The sequence below is a fragment of the Leptonychotes weddellii genome, chromosome 1 (assembly GCF_054177405.1).
Source record: "Leptonychotes weddellii isolate Sample4059 chromosome 1, ASM5417740v2, whole genome shotgun sequence".
Taxonomy (NCBI): domain Eukaryota; kingdom Metazoa; phylum Chordata; class Mammalia; order Carnivora; family Phocidae; genus Leptonychotes; species Leptonychotes weddellii.
This window is the reverse complement of record NC_138369.1, coordinates 34,159,138-34,182,579: the sequence shown is the minus strand read 5'-3', so window position 1 is coordinate 34,182,579 and position 23,442 is coordinate 34,159,138. Positions and strand designations below refer to the sequence as shown.

Genomic DNA, 23,442 nt, shown 5'->3' with positions numbered 1-23,442 from the left:
CTATTTCTTTTAGTGTTGATGGGTATGACTGCATCTTTTTGAAATTACATTTTCAGCTAAGATTTAGTCTTGGGAATAGACAAAACAAATCATTGGTCAGCTTTGTTTGTATATCCGAATTGGCAAACTTATTCTCTAAAGGGCCAGACAGTAAATCTTTCAGGGTCTGTTGCACCCATATAAGTCTGCCATTGTAGCACAAAAGTTACAACAATGCATAAAAGAACGGCACAACTGTGTTTCAATAAAACTTTATTTAGGAACACTAAAATCTGCATTTCATATAATTTTCAGATGCTACAAAATCTTTTGATTTTCTTCAACCCTTTGAAATGTAAAAGCCATTCTTGGTTCATGGGCTGTGATTTTTAACCTCTGTTGCAGTTCATTTAAGCCAGCCACCTAAAGCAAATGAGTTCTTCTGTCCTAACTGCTTAGCTTACCAGAGTTTTGCCTTGGGGTTTGAGACTTCTGTCTTAGGTAGTGATAGTGTTATTTGCCTTGTTTTGCCTTTATTCCCGAAATTTAGTGGTCGCTTAATTAAGAAAGGATTTGAATTTTCCTGGATCCCTGGCCTAACATCATCCTAACACCATAACAACACTTGCAATAGGCTGCATGTCTGTGTCCTTTAAGAATTCACATGTTGAAGTCCTAACCTCTAGTGTGATGGTATTCGTAGATGGGGTGTGTGGGAGGTAATTAAGGTTCAATTAGGTCATGAGAGTGGGGACTTCATGAAGGGATGAGTGCCCTTATAAGAAAAGATGCCAGAGAACTTGCTGTCAGTCTCTATCATGTGAGAAAAAAATGAGAAGCAGCTGTCTCAAGCCAGGAAGAGGTACTTCACCAGAACCCAACCATGTTGGCACCCTGATCTCAGACTTCCAGCCTCCAGAACAGTGAGAAAATAAATTTCTGTGGTTTAAGGCACACAATCTCTGGTATTTTGTTACAGCAAGCTAAGACAATATTCCATTGGGATCCCCAATATTTAAAATTGATGAAAATGCACACTGTATGATACAGGTATCATGGAGATTTCAGACTTGAATGATTTCAGAGCTTACATGATCAGCTGCAGGATCTAGCTTTCGTTCCTCATCTACTAGAGGAATAGATTTTACAAACCAGTAAAATGAAATTAAGAATAATGATTGCCTACCATTTTATAAGAGAAGATTATCTTGACATCCATTTTAACAACTTGAAGATCGTAATTTTAGAATTAGGATGAATTCTTCAAATTGAACACACAGACTTAAAAAAAATCCTCTACCTTATTCTTATTTTTTCTTATTTTCCCAGGGAAACATAAAAAATTTACCACAGAATAGCATCTGTCTACTAATTTTTTTTAAAATCACAGTTACAGAGTACTGTGGAGGAAAGGCAAACTCTCTACAGAAGTATGAGTAAATGCATTTTATGATACAAATTATGTATCACATGTAAACACAGTTATGATTTCTTGCATGCTCAACACCATCCCAAGTACTCAATATCTTGCCAATTTATTTTACTGGGAAGGAAAACTAAAGCAAAGAAAACGGTTCTGTCCAAGTTTACATGTCAAATAATGTTAATGATTGCTGGGTTTTGGCTAATAAGGTCATAGAAAGATTAAGTCACTTTCTACAATGTGTTTTCAGGGAAAAGAGAATGTATGGAGTTCCAATAAAAAGCGAATTTAGAATTGCAGAATTAGAGAGGAAGAGAAAGCTATCTCAACCTATGTGAAATAGTACAAATTTCTCTTTATGGCTGATTATCTAATAAGTCCTGAAGAAAAGCATAAAGTATTAATGTTTTTTTTTTTCAGTATTACTGTTTTAATCAATTAAGGGTTATGTAGACATCTACCCAAAAGAATCAAGCTTGCTGACTTGATTATTCTGATTTTTTTCTTGGCCCTAAGTCATCAGTGTTATTAAAGCTATCATTACTTTCTTCAACAAAATGTTACCACCCCTCAACAAAACAAAAAAGAAGAAAACAAAAGACTCTTCTGACAAAAGTCTGGAAAAAAAACTAAAAAGATCTGAAGAATGGAGATATTCCAACATGAAGGTACAGGCAATATGTTTAATCAAGAGAGGAAAAGGCAAAAAAGTTGTATTGGAAATTTATAAAATCAGAAAAAACTTAAATATGGTAAAATTTTTATTTAACCAATAGCCTATTATTTGACACACAAGATTGCTTCCCTTTTTTATTATTATAAACTATACTACAATGGGTATCTTTTAAGGGGGACTTCTTTTTTTTAAGATTTTATTCATTTATTTGAGAGAGCGAGCAAGAGAGAGAGAGAAAGAGAGAGAGCACATGAGCAGGGGGAGGGGCAGAGGGAGAGGGAGAAGCAGACTCCCTGCTGAGCAGGGAGCCTGATGTGGAGCTCAATCTCAGGACCCTGAGATCACGACCTGAGCCGAAGGCAGAGACTTAACCAACTGAGTCACCCAGGTGCCCCTTTAGGGAGATTTCCAAGCATATAATATGACATTTCTTTTTCTTTTTAATGTAGTAAACATTCACATAGTTAAAAATAAAAATATATTAAAGTAAATTTATTGGCAATTTATTCTTCCTTGCGATTTTGTCACCAAATCCCATTCTTAGAGGTAACCGATGATACTGGACTGCTCTGTGTTGAGCCAGAGATATATTATACGTGTAAGAATAAATAGCTATGCGCCTACCATCCCTTTTCATGCTACAAATGGTAGCATAGTGTCCACACTGTTATCAGCCTGCCTTTTTTTTTTTTAAATAAAACAATCCTGTAGGAGGACTTTACATATCAGCACATACAGATTTTATTTCTTATTTTTGATGTCTGTGCAGCATTTCATTGCATGGCTCTAGCGTAAGTTATCTAGTTACACATTGTAGGACATTTAGGTTATTTTCAAGCTTTTGTTACGACAAACAGTGTCACATTGAGAAACCTCCTCATCTCAATTCATTTCAAACACACATGAGTGTATCTGTAGGATAAATTCATTAAAATATAATTCCTTAGTCAAAGAATACATGCATTTGTACGTTTGATAAGTGTTGCCAAACTACTTCTCTAGAAATGGACCGATTTAGCCTTTGGCCAGCAACGTAAGAGGATGCCTCTTACCCCTTACCTTCGCCGGCATCCTGTTTGGTCATGCTTTGGGGGCTTTGGCTTCCAAGGAGCACACCTCAGAGGGGTTTACCCTATCAATTCATTTTGGTTTGTATTTTCCTACAAGTCTTGCCCTGGTGGACTGCCTGGGACCCAGCACTGTGGGAGGAGATGATGCATGTCTGGAAGACCAGTGACAACCATTTAAGGACACTTGAATACCAGTGCTGGCCCCCACCAGGGGCACCCACACAGGCCCCAGATCTGAGGTCTCACGGGTGGGAAGCCTTCTACACACTGTCCTTCTCCAGAGCCATATCTAATCCCTCCTCTGCTGCTCTGATTCTAGAGATGTGCTTTCTGGACTAGAACCAAGGGACAAAGAAGAAAAGCTTAGGAATAAATTTTATGGCTACTATTTTTGGAAAGCTTGCATGTCGTCAGTGAAGATGGCAAAGCCAGTCCAACGTACCCTACAGAGTGCAAACCAAGGCCTGTGGGCCTGTGGGTCAAATTCAGCCAATGAATGGATTTAAAAAAAATTTTTTTTTTTTAAGATTTTATTTATTTGAGAGAGAGAGAATGAGTGAGAGAGTGACCCCAGGCCCTGTGACTTTGGACAAGTTCCTCCATCTTTCCAGGCCTCCATTCCCCATTTGTAGCAAGTGGAAAGCAATTATCACCACCACCACCACTCTTCTCCCCAGGTTGTCCTAATGATCCAGTGAAATAACACATTTTTTTTTTTTTTTTTTTTTTTTTAGTTTAATGTATTTTAATAGCAAACTTACAGGAACAGCACAGAAGACAGACAACATTAAAAACATGTACTTGCATGTAGGACAACTCAGTTAGAAAAGTATAGCGAATGGATGGATCTACTGTATGATAAAAATGCTACAAACACCATTTAGTTGCCGTCAATAAGAAATTTACTTGTTTTTAAAAAAATCCAAATGCTGGCATTGTCCAGAAAAATTTAACAGGTTTATTTATAATTGTTATAAAGTTGAACTGCTGAAACGTGTTCACTGAAACATTTTGACTTGCATTAATGCTTTATGTCCTTATGTTTTATGCTTTATGTTATGACTTGCACTAATGCTTAACCAACTGAGCCACCCAGGCGTCCCTAAAAAATTTTTAATACCTAGTCTTTTTAACCGTCTGAGCCACCCAGGCTCCCCAATACATAGTCTTTATTAAAAAAATTGAATTAGTTGCCAACATTTTGTGAAAACTGAAGATTTCTCAGAAATACCTGCACTTCTGTTTAAAAAAAAATTGACAGGGGTGCCTGGGTGGCTCAGATGGTTGGGCGTCTGCCTTCGGCTCAGGTCATGATCCCGGGGTCCTGGGATCGGGTCCCGCATCGGGCTCTCTGCTCCTTGGGAGCCTGCTTCTCCCTCTGCCTCTCTCTCTCTCTGTCTCTCATGAATAAATAAATAAAATCTTTAAAAATAAATAAATAAATAAATAAATAAATAAAAATTGACAGCTCCAGCAAGAACAGCCTGCATCCTACAAGGGAAAAATCTGCTGGTGCTTGTGGACAGGTACTCCCGACATCCTCAGTTCATTCACACAATAAACATTTATAGAGGGTCCACTAGGTGCCACGTGTGACCAGCAGTGACTGAGAAAGACAAAAATCTCTGCCCTCATGAGGGAGTCAGATAACAAATAAGATAAATATATTCATTATAGAGTCTATAAGCAGGTGAAGAATAAAGCAGGGAAACGGACCAGGGGTCCCAGGTAAAGAGGAGTTTGCAATTTTAAATAGGGCTGTGGAGAAAGTTTTGCTCAGAAGGAGGTGAGCAAGTGGAAATAAAGCAGGCTGGCACTTTTCCAGAACAGCAGGGGACCAGTGTGGCTGGATCAGGGCCAACAGAGGGAAGAAGAGTTGGGGAGGAGGATAGAGGGTGTGTGGGGCACTTAGGGCTTTGCTTGCCCTTGGACGAACTTTGGTTTTTACTCTGAGTGAGATGGGAGCCACTGGGGAGCTTTAAAGGAGGGGTGACACAGGATCTGACTTAGAGGAATGGTCACTGTGGATGCCACACTGAGGACAGATGATTAAGGTGTGCAGGGGAAGCAGGGAGCCCAGTTAGGACAGCATCTTAGTAATTCAGGTGAGTTGTGATGGTGGCTTGGCTCAGGGGGTAACAATCCAGCGAGTGCGAAGTGGTCAAATCCTAAATAGAGTATAAAGATAGGGCCAACAGGATTTCCTGATGGGCTGTAGGTGCCACATGAGACAAAGAGAAAAGTCAAGAGCAACTCCAAGGATTTTAACCTGAATGAAAGGTACAACAGAGTCACCTCTACGTCAGAGGGTCCTGCTGTGTGTCATTCCTGACTTACCCGTCTGGCCCTCGTGGGTACATACTGGCATTTGTAACCGCTGAAGCCTAGCTCCTTCCCTCCCTCCTCAGCATCTGCTCTCCCTGAAATGCCAAGAAGCCCATGGGTGCTCCTGGGAAGGGATACATCATGGGTTTCTGGGGCAATGGTCGAACCATCTAGTTCTTGACCACAACGGTGCTTACATAGGTGTGAGCTTGTTAAACTAAGCACATACAGTTTTGGTCGGTAGCTCATATTTCCAAACAGACACACCATACCTAATGGTACGTCTCACAGATGTGAGAGTCCTTCAAATCTCGAGTCTGGCATTTGTGAGTTCAATTCCAGGCAGGGTGACCCCAGGCCCTGTGACTTTGGACAAGTTCCTCCATCTTTCCAGGCCTCCATTCCCCATTTGTAGCAAGTGGAAAGCAATTATCACCACCACCACCACTCTTCTCCCCAGGTTGTCCTAATGATCCAGTGAAATAACACACACAAGGTACTTGGTACAGTGGCTGGTACACAGTCAGTCTTCCGTAAGTAATGGTGTTGTTACTGTAAGAAGTCTCTGTTTCCCCTTGTAAAGTATCAAGTGTAATTAGTTACCATTGCCGTGCCCACAGCACTCCAAAACACGTCAACCACAAAAAGCCTTTTACATAGTCAGAGTCAAGCAGAGAAGAAGTTTTTGAACCTTCTGATATCATCATAATCTACTTATTATCTTGACTGAAAATGAGTACGTAAGGCTTTTTTCACTCTTTACCTGAAAAAAACAAAAGACCAGGGCAGGGTGGGGAGAAAAAAAACCCCACTCTTTCTATAACATTATGTCTCTGAAGGCTAATTCTGCAGCAATTACGGCTGTTATTAATTTGAAGAGGATCATTTGGCCATGTGATAATGGGAAGAGGAATATTTACTGAAAGGATATAAAACTAGCCATTCTAATTCCCTTATGGAAATCAGTCAGCACCAGAAATGAGGCCTTTGTTTTCTTAGGAAAGCGGGGGCAGAAATGCAGCACATGATAGCTATTTGTACGAGATTCGGCCAGCTGTAATGGGCGTTGCCGTCCCTGCTCCCACTCACTGCCCCAACCTGGGCGGCTGTCCCCAGGGCTCAGTGAGGATCGGAGGCTGGCCACAGGCAGCAAGATGATCAGGGGCTCACGGGCTTACCTTCAAGTTTGTTCTGCCCCAACTCTGTCCTCTTACAGTACAACTTAGCGGTTAAAAGCGCTGGGTTTGAAATTGAATTTCAGTAGCCGCCCCCAATCCACAAGGGATATGTTCCCAGACCCCCAGTGGATGCCTGAGACCGTGGAAGGTCCCGAACCCCCTACACATACTGTGTTTTCTCCTATACATATATGCCTAGGATGAAGTTTAATTTCTAAACTAGGCACAGTACGAGATTAACAACAATAATAAAATGGGACAATTGCTCAAACGTACTGTAATAAAAGTTATGCGACGGCTGTCTCTCTCAAAAATGTCTTATTGCACTGTCCTCGCCCTTCTTCTTGTGATGACGCAAGGTGATAAAATGCCTAGGTGACGACATGGAGTGAGGCGAGTGGCGTGGGCACTGTGCCGTGACATCAGGCTACCAATGACCTTCTGACCAGACGTGGGAAGGAGGATCATCTGCTTCTAGGCTGCAGTGGCCTGGGAGGAACTGACACTGTGCAAAGTGAAATGCAGATAAGCGGGGGGACCACTGTATGTGTGTTCAAATTCCGTTTCCACTATGAACTGTGTGGTCGTGAGCAAGCGACTTACGCCTTTGAAGCCTCAGTTGCTCACCCTGTAAGTGGCGCAGGCACCCACTTCACGGTGCTGCTGGGACGATGAAAGGAGACCGTGCGTGCCTAGCCCCTGGCAAACACCCAGCAAGCACTCGGTTGATGTGCCACAGTCTTATCATCATCCCGTCCCACGAGGGCTGGGATCCTGGATTCCCACCCGGAGGAACAAGAACCTGACTATAGCAGTAGAGGCAATTGTAGGAGTAGTAGTGACATTCTAGAATGAGGCATCATCTCTGGTCTCCAGGAGGTCTAATGGGGGAGGCAGAAAAGAAGCAAAGCAAAGTGAGGTGTGGGGGATGACGGGGTAGGACGGCACACAGCAGGGTGCCTAAACCAGTGTGCAGTGAAAGCAGGGAAGACTTTCCAGAAGAAGCAACATCTAAGCTGAGCAATTCGTGAACAGCAGGGCAAAGAGTACTGAAGATCAATGGAACAGCATGTGCAAAGGTCCACACCCAAGAGAGAGCATGGTGCAGGACGGGATGGCAAGGTGCCCGATGGCGCTGGAGCAGACAGTGGGAGAGCCAGGCTGCTGGTGATTAGGCTGGCAGAGTGGGCAGGGCCCAAACAGGAGCTATGCCAACACATTTGGACTGGATCCTGAGAGCAAAGGGGAGATGTCAAAGGATGTGAATCAGAAAGCCCAAGGTCAGATGCTTCTTCTCTTACCTCACATTGCCCACATCTAACCATAAAGAGTCCCATCAGCTTCTCCAAATACATGTGAATCTGGCCTTTTCTCTCCCTCTCCACCGCTTTCCCTGAGTCCAAGTCATGACTGCAGCTCCCCTGGAGGTCTGGACAGGCCAGTTCACTGGTCTCACTGTGTCCATACTGACTCCCCTCCAACATATTCCTCACAGACCAGCCAGAGGGATATTTATTCTTTGACCCATGGGGTATTTACAAGTGTGTGGTTTGATTTCCAAATATTTGGGATTTTACAGATTTCTTTTTGTTATTCATTTCTAAATTAATCCTCTTGTAGTCAGGGAGCACACTCTACATGATTTCAATCCTCTCAAATTTGTGGTTCAGCATATGGTCTATCTTGGTGAACGTTCCCCGAACCTATGAAAAGAATGTTTATTCTACAGCTGTTGGGTGGAGTAGTCTATAAACTCTAGAGCTGTCAATTACGTCACTTGGCTGATAATGTCGTCAAGGACTTCCATGTTTGTATCGATTTTCTGTTTGTTTATTATGACCACAGGAGCTCCGTGGAGTTTTATCTCCAGACACTAAAGGGGGGGGGTACAATTGTGAAATTACTGCAAATTCACTTACATCAACAGATATGATTAAGTTCCAATAGTTTATTTTTGCTTTTGTTTTCCTTGCCTCAGGAGACATATCTAGTGAGCAGGTGCTATGGCCGATGTCAAAGAGGTTACTGCCTGTGTTCTTCTCTAGGATTTTTATGGTTTCAGGTCTCACATTTAGGTCTTTAATCCATTTTGAATTTATTTTTGTGTATGGTCAAAGAAAGTGGTCCAGTTTCACCCTACAGTCCAGAAATTGCACTACTAGGTATTTACCGAAAAATACAAAAATACTAATCCAAGGGGATACATGCACCCTGATGTTTACAGCATGTTATTTACGATAGCCAAATAAGGGAAACAGCTCAAATGCCCATCAACTGATGAATGGATAAAGAGGAAGCAGTATATATACAATATTATTCAGCCATAAAAATCTTGCCATTTGCAACAACATGAATGGAGCTAGAGACTATTACATTAAGCGAAATAAATTAGAGAAAGACAAATACCATATTATTTCACTCATATGTGGGACTTAAGAAACAAAGCAAATGATCATAGGGAAAAAAAAGAGAGAGGCAAACCAAGAAACAGACGCTTAACTATAGAGAACAAGCTGACGGTTACCAGAGGGGAGTTGGATGGGGGTATGGGGGAAACAGGAGATGGGGATTAAGCAGTACACTTGGTGTGATGAGCACTGGTGATGTATGGAAGTGTTGAGTCACTATATAGTACACCTGAAACTAAATTACACTGTATGTAAACTGACTGGAATTTAAATAAAAACTAAAACAAAACAAAAAACCCAGATGTGATTTGGTGACCATCACTCATTTTACACTAATCATAGTCAATTATCAAAAGGTGAGTGCTGAAGTCTCCAACTCAGATTGTGGATTTGTCTGTTTGTCTATTTGTCTAAGTATGTTTTTTGCCTTGTAGATTTGGAAGCTTGTTATTAGATGCATACTCATTTAGGTTGGTTACATCTTCTTGACAGCTTGATCCTTATATGGTTATGAAGTATTCAGGAGACTTTTTTAAAAAACCTACATTAGAAGATGCCACTTTTGGGGCACCTGGGTGGCTCAGTCATTAAGCGTCTACCTTCAGCTCAGGTCATGATCCCAGGGTCTTGGGATCGAGCCCCACATTGGGCTCCCTGCTCCGCGGGAAGCCTGCTTCTCCCTCTCCCACTCCCCTTGCTTGTGTTCCCTCTCTTGCTGTGTCTCTCTCTGTCAAATAAATAAATAAAATCTTAAAAAAAAAAAAGAAGATGCCACTTTCATTCTTAAACCCCTTCAAGACTTGTCACTGCACTTGAAATAGTCACACACATACCATGGCCCATAAAAGTCTCCGCAGGATGGACATGCTCTGCCCACCTCTCCCACCTCATCTTCTATCAATGGCATTCTTTCATCTCCCAGCCTAATCTAAGGATTTTCTGGCTTCAGGGCCTTAAACTTTTCCTTATCACTCTGTTAGTGTCAAAGCCAGCAGAGGCTGGGGAGCAGAGTAACATTACCAAGGCAATAAGCTCTTGATTCTCTTCCTACACATGGCCAGGGTCCTCTCAGTCGGAGATGCTCTTAAGTCTTTGCTGAGACAGCCACTAACATATAAATCTCCTCTTTCAGAAGGAAAATAAGTTGAAATTATGGATTTATTTACCAAGGAATCATTTTTTGGAATGTTCTCTCATTTCACTCCCTAAGTTCATGACATTTGAGGCAAAGGAGATAAGGTTTCCAAATGTGCTTAAAAAGAGTATCTTTATAGGGGCACCTGGGTGGCTCAGTTGGTTAAGCATCTGCCTTGGGCTCAGGTCATGATCTCAGGGTACTGGGATCAAGTCCTGCATCGGGCTCCCTGCTCAGCGGGGAGTCTGCTTCTCCCTCTAGCCCTCCCCCCTGCTTGTGCTCTCTCTCTCTCAAATAAATAAATAAAATCTTAAAAAAAAAAAAGAACATTTTTATTGACTCTGAAATACATGCACAGCCTCTGATGCTTTAGTTAGTTTCAAGGTTTTTGAGCTATTATTTTATTTTTATTTTTAAAAAGGATTTATTTATTTAGAGGGGGGAGGGGTAGAGGGAGAGAGAGAGAGAGATCCTCAAGTAGACTCCCTGCTGAGGGCAGAGCCCGACTCAACTCGGGGCCTGATCCCAGGACCCTGAGATCATGACCTGAGCCGAAATCAAGAGTCAGACGCTCAACCAACTAAGCTATCCAGGTGCCCCTGTGAGCTACTGTTTTAGATAATTACCTAAAGAATCAAATCTATGATTAGTGTGAAAATGGATGATGTTCCCAAATCATACCTGCTGATGTAAATGACTTCGCAGTAATTTAGTGTTTCTCCCCTCTTTATGAGTCTGTCCATTAAGCTCCATGGAGCTTCTGTTTATGATAAGCACCTTCCCTGCCCTGTTAGTGAAGGGCTCCCAAAGGCTTCCCACAATGTGGGTGTTCTGGAACACCCAGCTCTGACTTATCCTTTAGATCTGAGTTCAGATGTTACCTCCTCAGTAAGGTTTCCTGGAGAGAGCCATCTCCCCTCCCCCCTCCCAGTCTCCTCATCGCAAAACCCTATTTCCTTCTTTCCACCACTTCTTACACCAGTGGCTTTTGTTGAATTAACTTTCTCATTTATTCTTGCCTCCTTGGTGAGAATAGAAGCTCTGTGAGGGCAGAGATGCTGTGTGTCTAGTTAACTTCTGAAGTCCATGCACCTAGCACAATGCCTGGCATAGAGATTAGGCATCCAATAAATATTTACATAAACTAAGGAATTCAACTGCTGAGCTGTCTCAGAACCACTCTAAAACTTTAAATATGCTTTAAGGCTGATGGTAGATGAGGATAGGTCCTGAGAAATGAGGTGGTCTGTGAACAAATGAAGTATAGAGCCTCAAGTTCCTTAAGAGAAAACCAACATAACACCGCCCACACCAATGAATGTCCTTTTGTTTGTGCGTCCCATACATCTCCCTCCTCTGTTGATGGGATAGCTAGGTGCTAAGTATATAATTCCATTTCCTTACCTCTCAAGCAGCTCTAAAAGGCCCTAACAACTGAAGGAAAAGAAAAGGAACCAGAGGAGGAAAGGCAGAACAGAAGCAAAGACAAAGAAGCCATTCAGATCCAAGTAGAACTGAACTCCAGAGAGGGACCCATTGGAAAATGACATCAATGATAATCAGAAGAAGACAAAAAATATTTAAAGAGGGTTAAAGCAGGAGGTGGAAACCAAGAGGAGGAAAGGACAGGGATTCAAGAAGAAGAGAAGAAGAAACATTTTCTTGTTTTTGCCAGGTGAAGACATCATGTATATGGGGAAAAAAAAAAAATATATATATATATATAACATATATATATTGCTTATAACTAAAATAGCCACAATCCATCTACACAGAATCAGCAAGGCACAGTGTGCATCTATACTAAATGGGATTATGAGTAAAGAAATGGTGCTCCCATGGAAAGGCACAAGAAATACAGACATTATTTCATTGTAGGGAGATGAAGGGTTCTGGAGATGGAGGGTGGTGATGCTTGCACAAGAGTGTGAATGTTCGTGGTGCCACAGCCTTATACACTTAAACATGGTTCAAATGGTTGAAAACATTTATACTGTATATAGTTTATAATAAAAATGGGGAAAAAGGAAACACAGGCACCATTATTATATTTTTTCAATGAAAGTTTGCTTTACACAATGTGCTTCGTGATGTTACTTAACCTATTTCTACCTTTGTGAATTTTCACTTCACTAAGCCAAATGTATTTGCAGAGTTTTTCCAAGATCATCTTTCGTTCTTTCATTTCCACAATTTCTATCAAGTCCCTGTCCTTTTTCGTTTCTTTTCTTTTCTTGTTTTGCAATATCAGCCCTACAGCACACTCTACTGCAGGCAAGATGTCTATCCAAGCTGACCAAGAGGACACATTGGCCAAGAAAGGAGCAGAGGGAGCCTCCCTTCTGCTACTTGCCTTCTTCTCTAACAGAGAGAGAGCCCTCTCCCAGGGTGCAGAGCCTGGGAAAACATTTGGTGACCCCTGCCCCTTGTCATTCTACAGAAAATTCAGTTGGATGGAATAGAGCTTCTACGGTTATCTGGACTTTCTGCTCTGGGACCAAAATTCCAAAGCCTCCAAACCAAAAATAGAAAGGAAAGGAAATTCTACATATCAACATAAATCTGCAATCTGGTAAAAATAAGTACCATTTCCTCCACCATTCCTTCATTCTCCTTTTGAAAAAACACACACTGGACCTATATTGAAACAGGCTATTACAGACACAATAATTATCAAGAGAAAAAGCTGAATAATAATGAACATTTCTACCGATGTTTGGGTAATCTGAGACATCCTCTAGTAAACAGAGGTGGAAATCTGAAAAATGCAAAACTGTGATCAGAAGAGGTTATAGCCCAAGACCCATGTAAACAATAATCCCATAAAATAATCAGGTAAATAAGAGACTATTCTGATGAAGTAATTATAATAATTATAACCACTCATATAGCACTTATTATGTGTTACTGTTCGCTAGCTCTCCCATGTTAAATCATTTAATCCTTACAACAACCTAATGAGCCAGTACTATTATCCCCATTTTACAGATGAGGAAACTGAGACACAGAGAGGTTAAGTCACTTGCCCAAGGTCACAGAACTATACGAAATATTCAATCAGCAGACATTTTTGTCAATAAAGTAATTTACAAATGTAAAGGAATAATAATCCCTTTGTTTACTCAGTACCTGTTGTATGTTAAGCCTCATTCTGGGCATTTCATATACATTGATGCTAGTGCCTCAACAACCTTGCTAGGGTGGTAATATTACCCCCATTTAACAGATGAGCTGAAATGGCATACCTAAGGTCACCACGAAAAAATGGGAGCACCTGGGAGAAACCAGAGTTCTGTGACACCAAGGCTCATGCTGATTTTCACCTAACGCTAACTGGACATGTTCACAACGTGAATGATGGATGTGGTCAGTCAGAGAGTAATTGTTCTTAAACCTCTGTGTACCTGACAATCATCTAAGAAGTTTGTTTAAAAAAGATTCCCAGGCCCTACCCCCAAACTCTGAATTATTAGGTCTGGCATAGGCCCCTAGAACCTGCATATATGTATGTATATATGTATGTGTTTTTAAATGTTTTGTTTGAGACCATTTTAGATTTTCAGAAGAGTTGCAAAAAGAGTCCAGAGAGCTCCCAGGTACTCTATACTGAGCTTCCCCCTGTGTTAACATCTGACATACCCACCGAGTCTTTGTCAAAACGAAGAAATTAACCTTGTACAACACTATTAACTAAACTATAGAATTGACTGATTTTAGCAGCTTTTCCACTAATTTCCTTTTTTGGTCCAAAATCCAATCGAGGATCCCACACTGCAATGAGTTGTTATGTCTCCCTAGTTTCCTCTACTAGGTGACAATTCCTCAGTCTTTCCTTGGCTTTTCACGATCTTGACACCTTTGAAGAGTATTGGTCAGTTACTCAGTAAAAGTCACTCAATTTGCTCTCTGGTGTTTTCTCATGGTTAGACTGAGGTTATGCACGGTTGGGAAGAATACAGCAGAGGTGAGGTACCCTCCTCAGTGTATCATATCCAAGCGTACACGATGCTGATACGTATTACTAGTGATGTGAACCTGGATCACTTGGTTCTGGTGCTGTCTGCCAATATTCCCCACAATAAACATATTATTTTCCCCTTCATAATTGCCAAATGTCCTGTTTCTGGTTAAACATTTACCCCCTACTTTTAGCATTTGCTGGTAGATCTTACCTGCAGTCATTAGTATGATGGTGTGCTAAGGGTCATTTTCTATTTCCCTCATACTTTCTACAAGTATTCATTGGAAATCTTCCATAGGAAAGAGTTGTCATTTCTCCCCACTCATTTATCCTTTCTGTTATTTATTTATATTAGTATGGGCTTATGGAAAATTATTTTATTTGGGGGGTTATAATTCAATACTATCATGATTTATTTTGTTGCCCAAGCTGTTCCAACTCTGGTCATATGGAGCTCTGTCAGATTGGTTCCCAAGCCCTTTCAATTTGATCCCCTCCATTCATTCAATTCATTCATTCATTTTTTTATTTTAGCACATTGTTAATTTCCAGCACCAAATACATTCTGCTTCTAGCCTCTTTCAGTGGATAGAGCTAGGAAATACATGTATGTATACTAACAAATCCATACGTATATATCTATAATTAACTATCTATCCATCTATTTATCTATCCATCTATTTATCTATTTAAAAATATGAGTCCACATGGATACCTGATCTCAGGAGCCTGTGTGTATTTGAGAAATAATTTATTAAAGGTAAAGAGAATTCTGAGCTTAGATGATTAGGGTGTTGGGCCAAGATTTAAAGAACTGGGTATGGTTTTAATAAGTGAGGCTAGAGATGGCGGAGTGAAGTGCCCAGGGAATCATCCCCAGGATACAGTATGGAGGAGGATAGCATGTACAGCATCTCGGGACAGTGGCAGAGCGGCCTGGCTGGAGCGGTAAATCATGATTTGGAATAATGCTGAAGAATGAACAGGTGAACTTGGTCAGAATGCGTAGGGCCCTGAATAAAAGGCTGAGGGCTTGGACTTGATCCTACATGGGAAGAGAGACTCTGGGAAGGTTCTGAGCTCAGAATTCACAGGCTGAGAGTAGCATTCAAAACCCAAAACTCCGGGAGTGGCATGCAGGAGGGAAGGGACACAGATGGCGGGGAGACGAGTAAACAGGGCGATACAATCATCCTGTTCTCTATTGTCACTGTCGTGTTTGTTTTTTTGTATTAATGTAAATACAGCCAGACCCAGAACACCTGGTCCAAAAGAGGCCCATACTTTCATGGTGTATCTCTATGTCCTTGCAGATGTGAGCAGAGAGCTTCAGTACCTTCCAAAAAGCTTTGATGTTCTTGTTTTCTTCTCTTTCTGACTGGTTCGCCGTTTTAAAAAATTCTCCAACTGACACAATGCACGAATGCATGCTTGTGTGTTATAAAAATACAGAGAAGGCAGCAATCTGTGGTGTCAGAAACTCAAGTTGCTCTTTTCCTGTCTATTCTCTGCACCACCAATCCAAGCCCCCACACCCTCTCTCTTTTCATTAGAATGAACTAATTGGTAACACTTTAGTGAACATCACCCGATGGTTTCTACACATTTATCAATATGCCTATGTGATTGTAGTACGGCTAGGCGTTCAGATCTCAACTCAGTTGTTACCTCATCAGAGATCCCCTCCCCATCACTCTTTAAACTCATTAATTTTTCCCATAGTTCTTACTACTACCTGAAGTTAATATATAATTAACTTTTTTTTTTCTTGGTCATTCTTCCTTGATTGGGATGTAAGCTCTGTAAGAGCAGGAAATTTGTCTCTCTTGCTCCCAGTCATATTTCCAGGGACAACCACATAGTTGGGGCTCAGTAAACGCCGTTGAATGAATAGCTGTGTGTATAAATGTTTGTGTGCACATATATACACACACAAACATGTGCTTTTGGATTCTTTAAAAGAGCAGTGGAATCATGCTACACATACTTGCTAATTGTCTATTTTGAGGTATCTCCCTTTCATTTTGGATGTGCAGAGAACAAAGGACTCTCTGTTCAATGTTGAATTCTCAAATATCCTATTCGATAATGTTAAAATAGTTTAAGATAGGGGAGACAATCATGAACACTTGGAAAGTATTGTTCCTATGTAGTGCTTTTCCCCTGCTTTTTAAAAAATATATTGGAAATTTGTGCAAAAGTAAATCTCCATCTTTTTTTTAAAGATTTTATTTATTTATTTGACAGAGAGAGACACAGTGAGAGAGGGAACACAAGCAGGGGGAGTAGGAGAGGGAGAAGTAGGCTTCCCCGCGGAGGAGGGAGCCTGATGAGGGGCTCGATACCAGGACCCTGAGATCATGACCTGAGCCGAAGGCAGACGCCCAACGACTGAGCCACCCAGGCGCCCCTCCATTTTTTATTAAACAGTGATCTAAGATTTTAACAATTTTGAGATTTTAAGGTTGTTCATTAAATTACCAGCTTAAGATAGGGTGGCACAGGAGACCATGAAAGTGTATCAATTTTTATTTTTGCTTCTATTGTGCCCTCTTGTGGAATTACATGTAACTTACATACTCATTTCTGTGAAGTTTTTTAAAAAAGAGCAGATTGTACCAATGTCATGACTACATTCACACATGGTCCCCATTAACAACCTAGACTCCTCTGATCAGTTTAATCTTTGATCTCCATGCAAACAAGAGTCAGACTGCCTCTGAGCTGGGCAAATAAATGATGGCTTTGTTTAGAATGATTCTCCTAAAATTCTGGCTCATCAAACTTGTATTTGGTCTTTGATTTCATCATCTCAGCTGTGTGGCCAACTGTTGTATCTGCATGCAGGACGTTTTCCACAGGCCTTGCATTACTGAAGGTATCTGCTTTCGCTGGTGTATTCCAAGATAATGGCTCTCTCAGATCTTCCATCTGCTTCCATCCCTTTTGGCTTTCTTCCTCCTGTTATCAGGTGTTGCAATCCCAGCCAGCAAGTACACACTATCTTTCTCTGTTGACTGTAGACATCCTGTTAGCCATGGCAACTGTCATTTAGAACAGGCTAGTGTTTTTTTTTGGTCAGATGGTGTCTCACCAGAGGATGCATTCTCTGCTAGGGAGTTGTTAGAAACGGGATCATTGGGTCACCAGGAACCGTGGCTCTTCACAAGTATTGGAAGTTTTCTAAGAATGGTTTCCCTTTCCTTATATTTGAGAATCAAATCCAACCAACATTTACTAAGTATTTACTGGGTGTAAGGCTGGACACTTTTATAAGCATTATATCTTCAAATCCTCTCTACTGCCCATTGAAGCACTTGCTAAAGCCCTGATTATAAGTACGTGCTTCTTTCCTTCCTCCCTTCTTTGGTTCATTCGTTCATTCCTTCCTCCCACCCATCCACCCATCTAAATAGTTTTACAGAGTGCCTTTTGTGAACATGTACCATGCAATACTCTAGGTGCTGGAGATCAAAGATCTTTCTCCTGGTAGGGTGCACAATCTAGTGAGAGAAGTAAAAAAATGAAACAAATAAGCACACCATGTAGTATTCAAAGTTCAAAGACAGGATAGGGGAAAAGCAAAGTGAGGGTGTAGAGCACAACAAAGCAAAGACATGTGTACTTTTGTTATACCCATTAAGAGTGGAGGAACAGAAGGTTCAGGGGAGGAGACATTTTGGAACACTTTGGTAATGTTTTGGTAATGTACAAGAGAAAACTCAGGCATTTTGAAACTGCAAGAAGTAGAGCGGAATAATTATACTACGGAATAATTATACTACAGAAGAAACGGGCTAATTTCAGTCACCTCATTCGTAGAAAGGATACAGATCAGTACACTCCTCAGAGTTGTGAAGAGTTAATGAAATCATAAACCTAAAGAGCCTAGCATGTGTTAAGTGCAGCAGACATGGCATGGTCTTTCGCCACCTACCATACATTCTTCTTTCAGTGCTATGTCCTGAAGATATATCTTAAGCCTATTTCTCAAACTATTTTCAACTGCACCTCACAGTAAGAAATGCATTTACATCATGATTCTAGCACACGCATATGTAAATAAATAAAACAGAAGCACAATTTTCAAAAATGGTATTTGCCCTTACTATATCCAATGCATGCTCATTATTCTATTCTACTTTATTTTTTTCAAAATCTGATCATAATCCACTGAATTGATTTGAAGAGTTACCAGTAGGTAATTTTCCACAACTTGAGAAATATGAGGGTTGAAGTTAACAAAAGCTTGGTAAACAATTAAATGTAGATAGATAAACAGAGAGACAGACAGGTGGACGAATTTCCACGTCTCCCACTCCTTCTCCTACTTTCATAGCTAACAACGACTTCCAATTCTTTAAATTGCTTTTTTGGATTTGTACCTTCATGTCGCTAAATAATATGCTAAAATAACAACTTTTCCTCTGAATTTGTAGCACTTCTGACACCAAATGTGTCAATTCTCCAACACTGTGCATCAACCGGATGTCCTACAATTCAATTATGACACTAACTACCTGAATTAGTGCAGATCCATAGGGGAAGGGTTCAGTCTGCCAAGACTGCCCCTCACTTTAGATGCCAATCACAGTACTCAGTTCTCAGGTACCCACACTTCTGACTAACTTGGCTACAAGTACATGAGAGTTCCCATGATCTACTCCTCAAGTTGGATGATTTGCTATAACAGCTCAGAGAACTCAGAGAAACACTTATTTTTAAGGGTTTATTATAAAGGATATAATAAAGGATATAGTTGAAGAGTTACAAGGGTGAGGTTCAGAGGGGTCCCAAGCACAGGGGCTTCCATCCTCACAAAGCATGGGCTGTACCACCATCCTGGCACATGGATGGATGTGTTCACCAATCTGGAATCTCTTTAAACCCCATACTTTACAGATTTTTGTGGAGGCTTCATCACATGGGCATGATAGTTTATTAAATCAATCTCTAATCTCCCTCTCCCTTCCCAGAAGATGGGGAGTAGTGTTGAAAGTTTCAAGCTTCTGATCATGCCTTGGCCTTTCTGATGACCAGGCCCCATGCAGAAGCCCACCAAGAGTTACCTCATTGGAACAAAAACCACTCCTATCACCCAGGGAATTCCAAGGGATTTAGAAACTCCATATAAGATGCTCCTATCACCCCAATCACTCAGGAAATTACAAGATTTTTTAGGACCTGTGTCAGGAAGAAGGTCAAACACCAAATACTAGAATACAATATATTCCTAGCACCCATATCACTCAGAAAATCCGCAAGAGTCTTAGGAGTTATGTGTCAAAAACCAGGGGCAGAGCCCAAATATGTATTTCTTATTATGTCATACATGCCTTGTCTGGGGATTTTCTACCCTGGAAGATAATTTAGCTCCCTTTCACACAAACTCCTCACCCCGCCATGCTTCTCAGATACATACTTCTCATCTCCCAAAAGAGCATATCAAAATACTGATTGGATCAATATAAATGTTATCTTATGATGGCCAAGTAAACACTATTTCTAATCAAGCCACGGAGCGAACCACAATACTTTACCTTTCTGTACAATTCTATTTTCCCTGGAATTAAGACTTGTCTTTTTCGCTGTTAACATTTCGCTTGGTTTTATACATATTTAGCAAAGTTTATTCCACAGATCCCTCACTGGCTTCGATCAGGATGCTGTGTGGCTGTCACCTTCTTTGCCCGGAGACTTCTTTTATGTCTCTTTTGTGGGATTTCTTCTTCCCAGTGTCCCACGTCTTCCTCTTTCTTGGTGTACTCCTTCATTCTGGTGGAGCAGTCTATCAGTAGCTCCCTGAGAGAAGACTCAGAAGAGGTGAATATTTTAAAACTGTGCACATCTACAAATGTCTTGATTCTACCCACATGATTGATTTGTAGTTTGGCCGGGTGTGGAATTTTAGGTTGGAAATTATAATGCTCTGAATTTTAAAGGAATTGCTCCAATATTTTAGCAATTCCACTACTGCTATTGAGAAATCTGGAGCCCTTCTGATTTCTGATCCTTTGGCTGTGAACCTTCCCCCTCTTATTGGCACCTAATATGATCTTTTCTCCCTATTGTTCTCAAAGTTCAAGTCCTTTCTTCCATTTGATCTAGCCTGCCGTTGAATCCCTTGAATTTTTCAGTGCAGTTATCGTATTCTTCAGCTCTTTGATTTCTGTTTGGTACTTTCTTGTATTTTCTATCTTTTTGTTAAAATTCTCACTTTGTCAATGCATGGTTCTCTCACTTTGGTGAGCATCCTTATTGCTGTTATCTTTTTAGTCAGGTAAATCACTTATCTCCATTTCATTAGGTTCTGTTTCTGGAGTTTTATCCTATTCTTTTATTTGGAACATATTCCTCTATTCCTTCATTTTCCTTGACTCTGTGTTGGTTTCTGTGCTTTAGATAAAATAGCCACCTCTCCCAGTCTTGACAGAGTGGTATTGTATAGGAGATGAAGCTTTTTAATCAACCTCAAACTAGGCTGTGCCTGAAAACCTTTGTGATGATTCAGGCCACCTTCTTTGTTCTTAGTGGTTCCCAGTAGTTGACAGTGTGCTAAGACCCATTTCGATGTAGGTGGTATGGGTATTTTCTTGCTTGCCAAATATGTAGGAATCACTCAGCTAGTTTCTAAATTTCTTTCAGAGTGAATTGTTCCATGTGTAGCGGTAGACTCAGTGTGTCCATGAGAGGAGATGAGTTCAGGAGGTTCCTATGTTGCCATCTTGGCCTGGAACCCTGAAAGTTGAAGCCAATCTACCTGATGTTATATGTCTTTTTTCCCCCCATTTAATGTGATCGTCTTTTGATGGGTTCCCTCAATCTGGAAATCTATATCTTCTTGTTCTGAGAAATTTTCTTGAATTAATTTCAAGGCTGATTCTGACCCTTTGTGTTCTCTGTTCTCTCTTTTCAGAATTACTATTGTTCAGATGTTGAATCTGTCCTCTGTCTATTCGTTTCACTATTCCCCATCTCATTGTTTTTTATTGTTTATTACTCGGAACAATTTCCTCAACTTTTTCTGCAGTTTTTCGGTTGAGTTGCTCATTTCTGCTACCACATTTTGAATTTATAAACACTTTGGTTTCAGTCTCTAAATGTTTCATTTTTTTGTAGAATCCTATGCTTCTTCATGTAAGATCTCCTTTTATTTCTCTGAGGATACTAATGACAATTTCTTTAGAAGTTGTACTTATCCTGCATAGATTATTTGCTCTAAGTGGTTTTTTTGTTTTGTTTTGACTTCTGTCTTTCCTGTTAGAGGTTTTCTTCAAATGTCTAGTGATTTCTGGATTTCCGTTAGCATTTAAGGATCACTTGAAAGCATGTAGAGGGGACTTGTCAGCTGTGTGCTTCGGTGTAGAAAGTGCTGGCTGTGCCCCCTTGATAGGGAATCCCCTGATGTCAGTGTCCTTAAATCCCCAAAGATATTTCTTTCAAATCCCTGCCTAAAAGGCATAATTTTCCTTGCAAGGTTCTGGGAACTATGTGAGAGTAAAGGGTCTGGAGTCTTAAGATTCATAAGTAAGGTTTTTTTTTAAGATTTATTTATTCATTTTAGAGAGACAGCACAAACTCAAGTTGGGGGAGGGGCAGAGGGAGAGGGAGAGGAGTGAGTGTCAAGCAGATGCCACGCTGAGCATGGAGCCCAACACGGGGCTGGATCCCACAACTTCAAGATCATGACCTGAGCCGAAATCAAGAGTCAGATGCCCAACGGACTGAACAACCCAGGCACCCCCATATGTAAGTTTTTGATTGAACCTCATGTTTCAACATGATGCCCTTAGTTGTGCTTTGATTTCCCTAGTCCAGAGATACTCTATTTTACCTTCTCTAGAAACAAAACCTCCAGTCTTTTGCCCAGGGTAAGAATGAAGCAGAATACCAGTTACATGGTATAAAATAGGCAACCTGGGAGTCTAACTGCTCCTTAAAGAGACTTGAATCAAACCCCATGATTTTAGGTTCATCTTTACTGTCACTTCCAGACATAGCTGGTGCCACCAAATCATTGGCCTTTTGGGGGTTGTGTCATGTAACTCAATTACTTCTGGACTTTCCTCACTGATGGTTAAAGATACAGATGTCTCAAGTGAGCTAAGTTGGTTACTACCATTCAAAATATATTTTGAGGGGAGGAGCAAGATGGTGGAGGAGTAGGAGACCTGGATTTAGTCTGGTCCCAGGAATTCAGCTGGATAGGGATCAAACCATTCTGAACACCTACGAACTCAACAGGAGATCGAAGAAAAGAATAGCAGCAACTCTCTGAACAGAAAAGTGACCACTTTCTGGAAGGTAGGACGTGTGGAGAAGTGAATCCGAGGCAATATTCGGGAGGATAGACGGCGGGGGAGGGGGCCTCATCGGCCGCTTCTGGCAAGTGATAGAGCCGTGGAGCACAAAATCGGAACTTTTAGAAGTCAGCTCCGCTGAGGGACGTCGCTCCAGCGGCTAAGCGAGGGGTGGAACCCTTGCTGGGACAGTGTGGCCTCAGGACCCTCGGGATCACAGAAAGACTGGGGGTGCCTGAGAGTGGCAGAGCTCCCAGGTATCAGAGCGGGGAAGCTGGCTACAGAGACGGAGCCAAGGCGCGGGCTCTCAGCTCAGGGTTGCCATAAACTGTGATCCATGGCACAGTTGGGCCACTGCTTCTCCAGCAGGGACCCAACAAGTGGCAGATCCAGGGAGACTCCCCTTCCTCCCCCAGGAGGAGCGGTGCGGGCGCGCACCGCAGGGATCTGCTGGGTTTGGAGACACCACATCCAGTCGGGTGCCAGAGATAGAAACGCTCGGTCACAGGCTGGGTGAGCACAGAGTGTGGCCAGAGACCAGGGAGACAGGAGTGATTGACTGCTTTTCTCTGGGGGTGCACTGAGGAGCGGGGCCCCGAGTTCTTGGCTCCTCCAGGGTGGAGATTGGGAGGCCACCATTTTCACTCTCATCCTCCAAAGCTGAAGGGAAAGCTTGCAGGGAACAAATGCTCCCGAGAGCAAACCCGAGCAGATTACTTAGCTGGGACCCGGCAAGGGTGGGGCAATTCCGCCTCCAGCAAAGACATTTGGGAACCACGGCAACAGGCCCCTCCCCCAGAAGATCAGGAAGAACAGCCAGCCAAGACCAAGTTTACCGATCAATGAGAACGGCAGCACTCCAGCGCTAGGGAAATACTGCACATAGAATCCATGGCTTTTTTACCATGATTCTTTAGTCTTTCAAAGTTATTTTTTTTTTAACTTTCTTTTTCTTTTTTTTTTTTGAATTTTTCTTTTTCCCTTTTT

At 41.4% G+C, this 23,442-nt stretch overlaps 1 protein-coding gene across 1 annotated transcript in view; it reads right to left on the bottom strand.

Annotated features, from left to right (window-relative positions):
* Positions 1-23,442, bottom strand: part of GXYLT2 (glucoside xylosyltransferase 2) — a 94,780-nt gene that overhangs the window by 21,046 nt on the left and 50,292 nt on the right. The window lies entirely within an intron of this gene.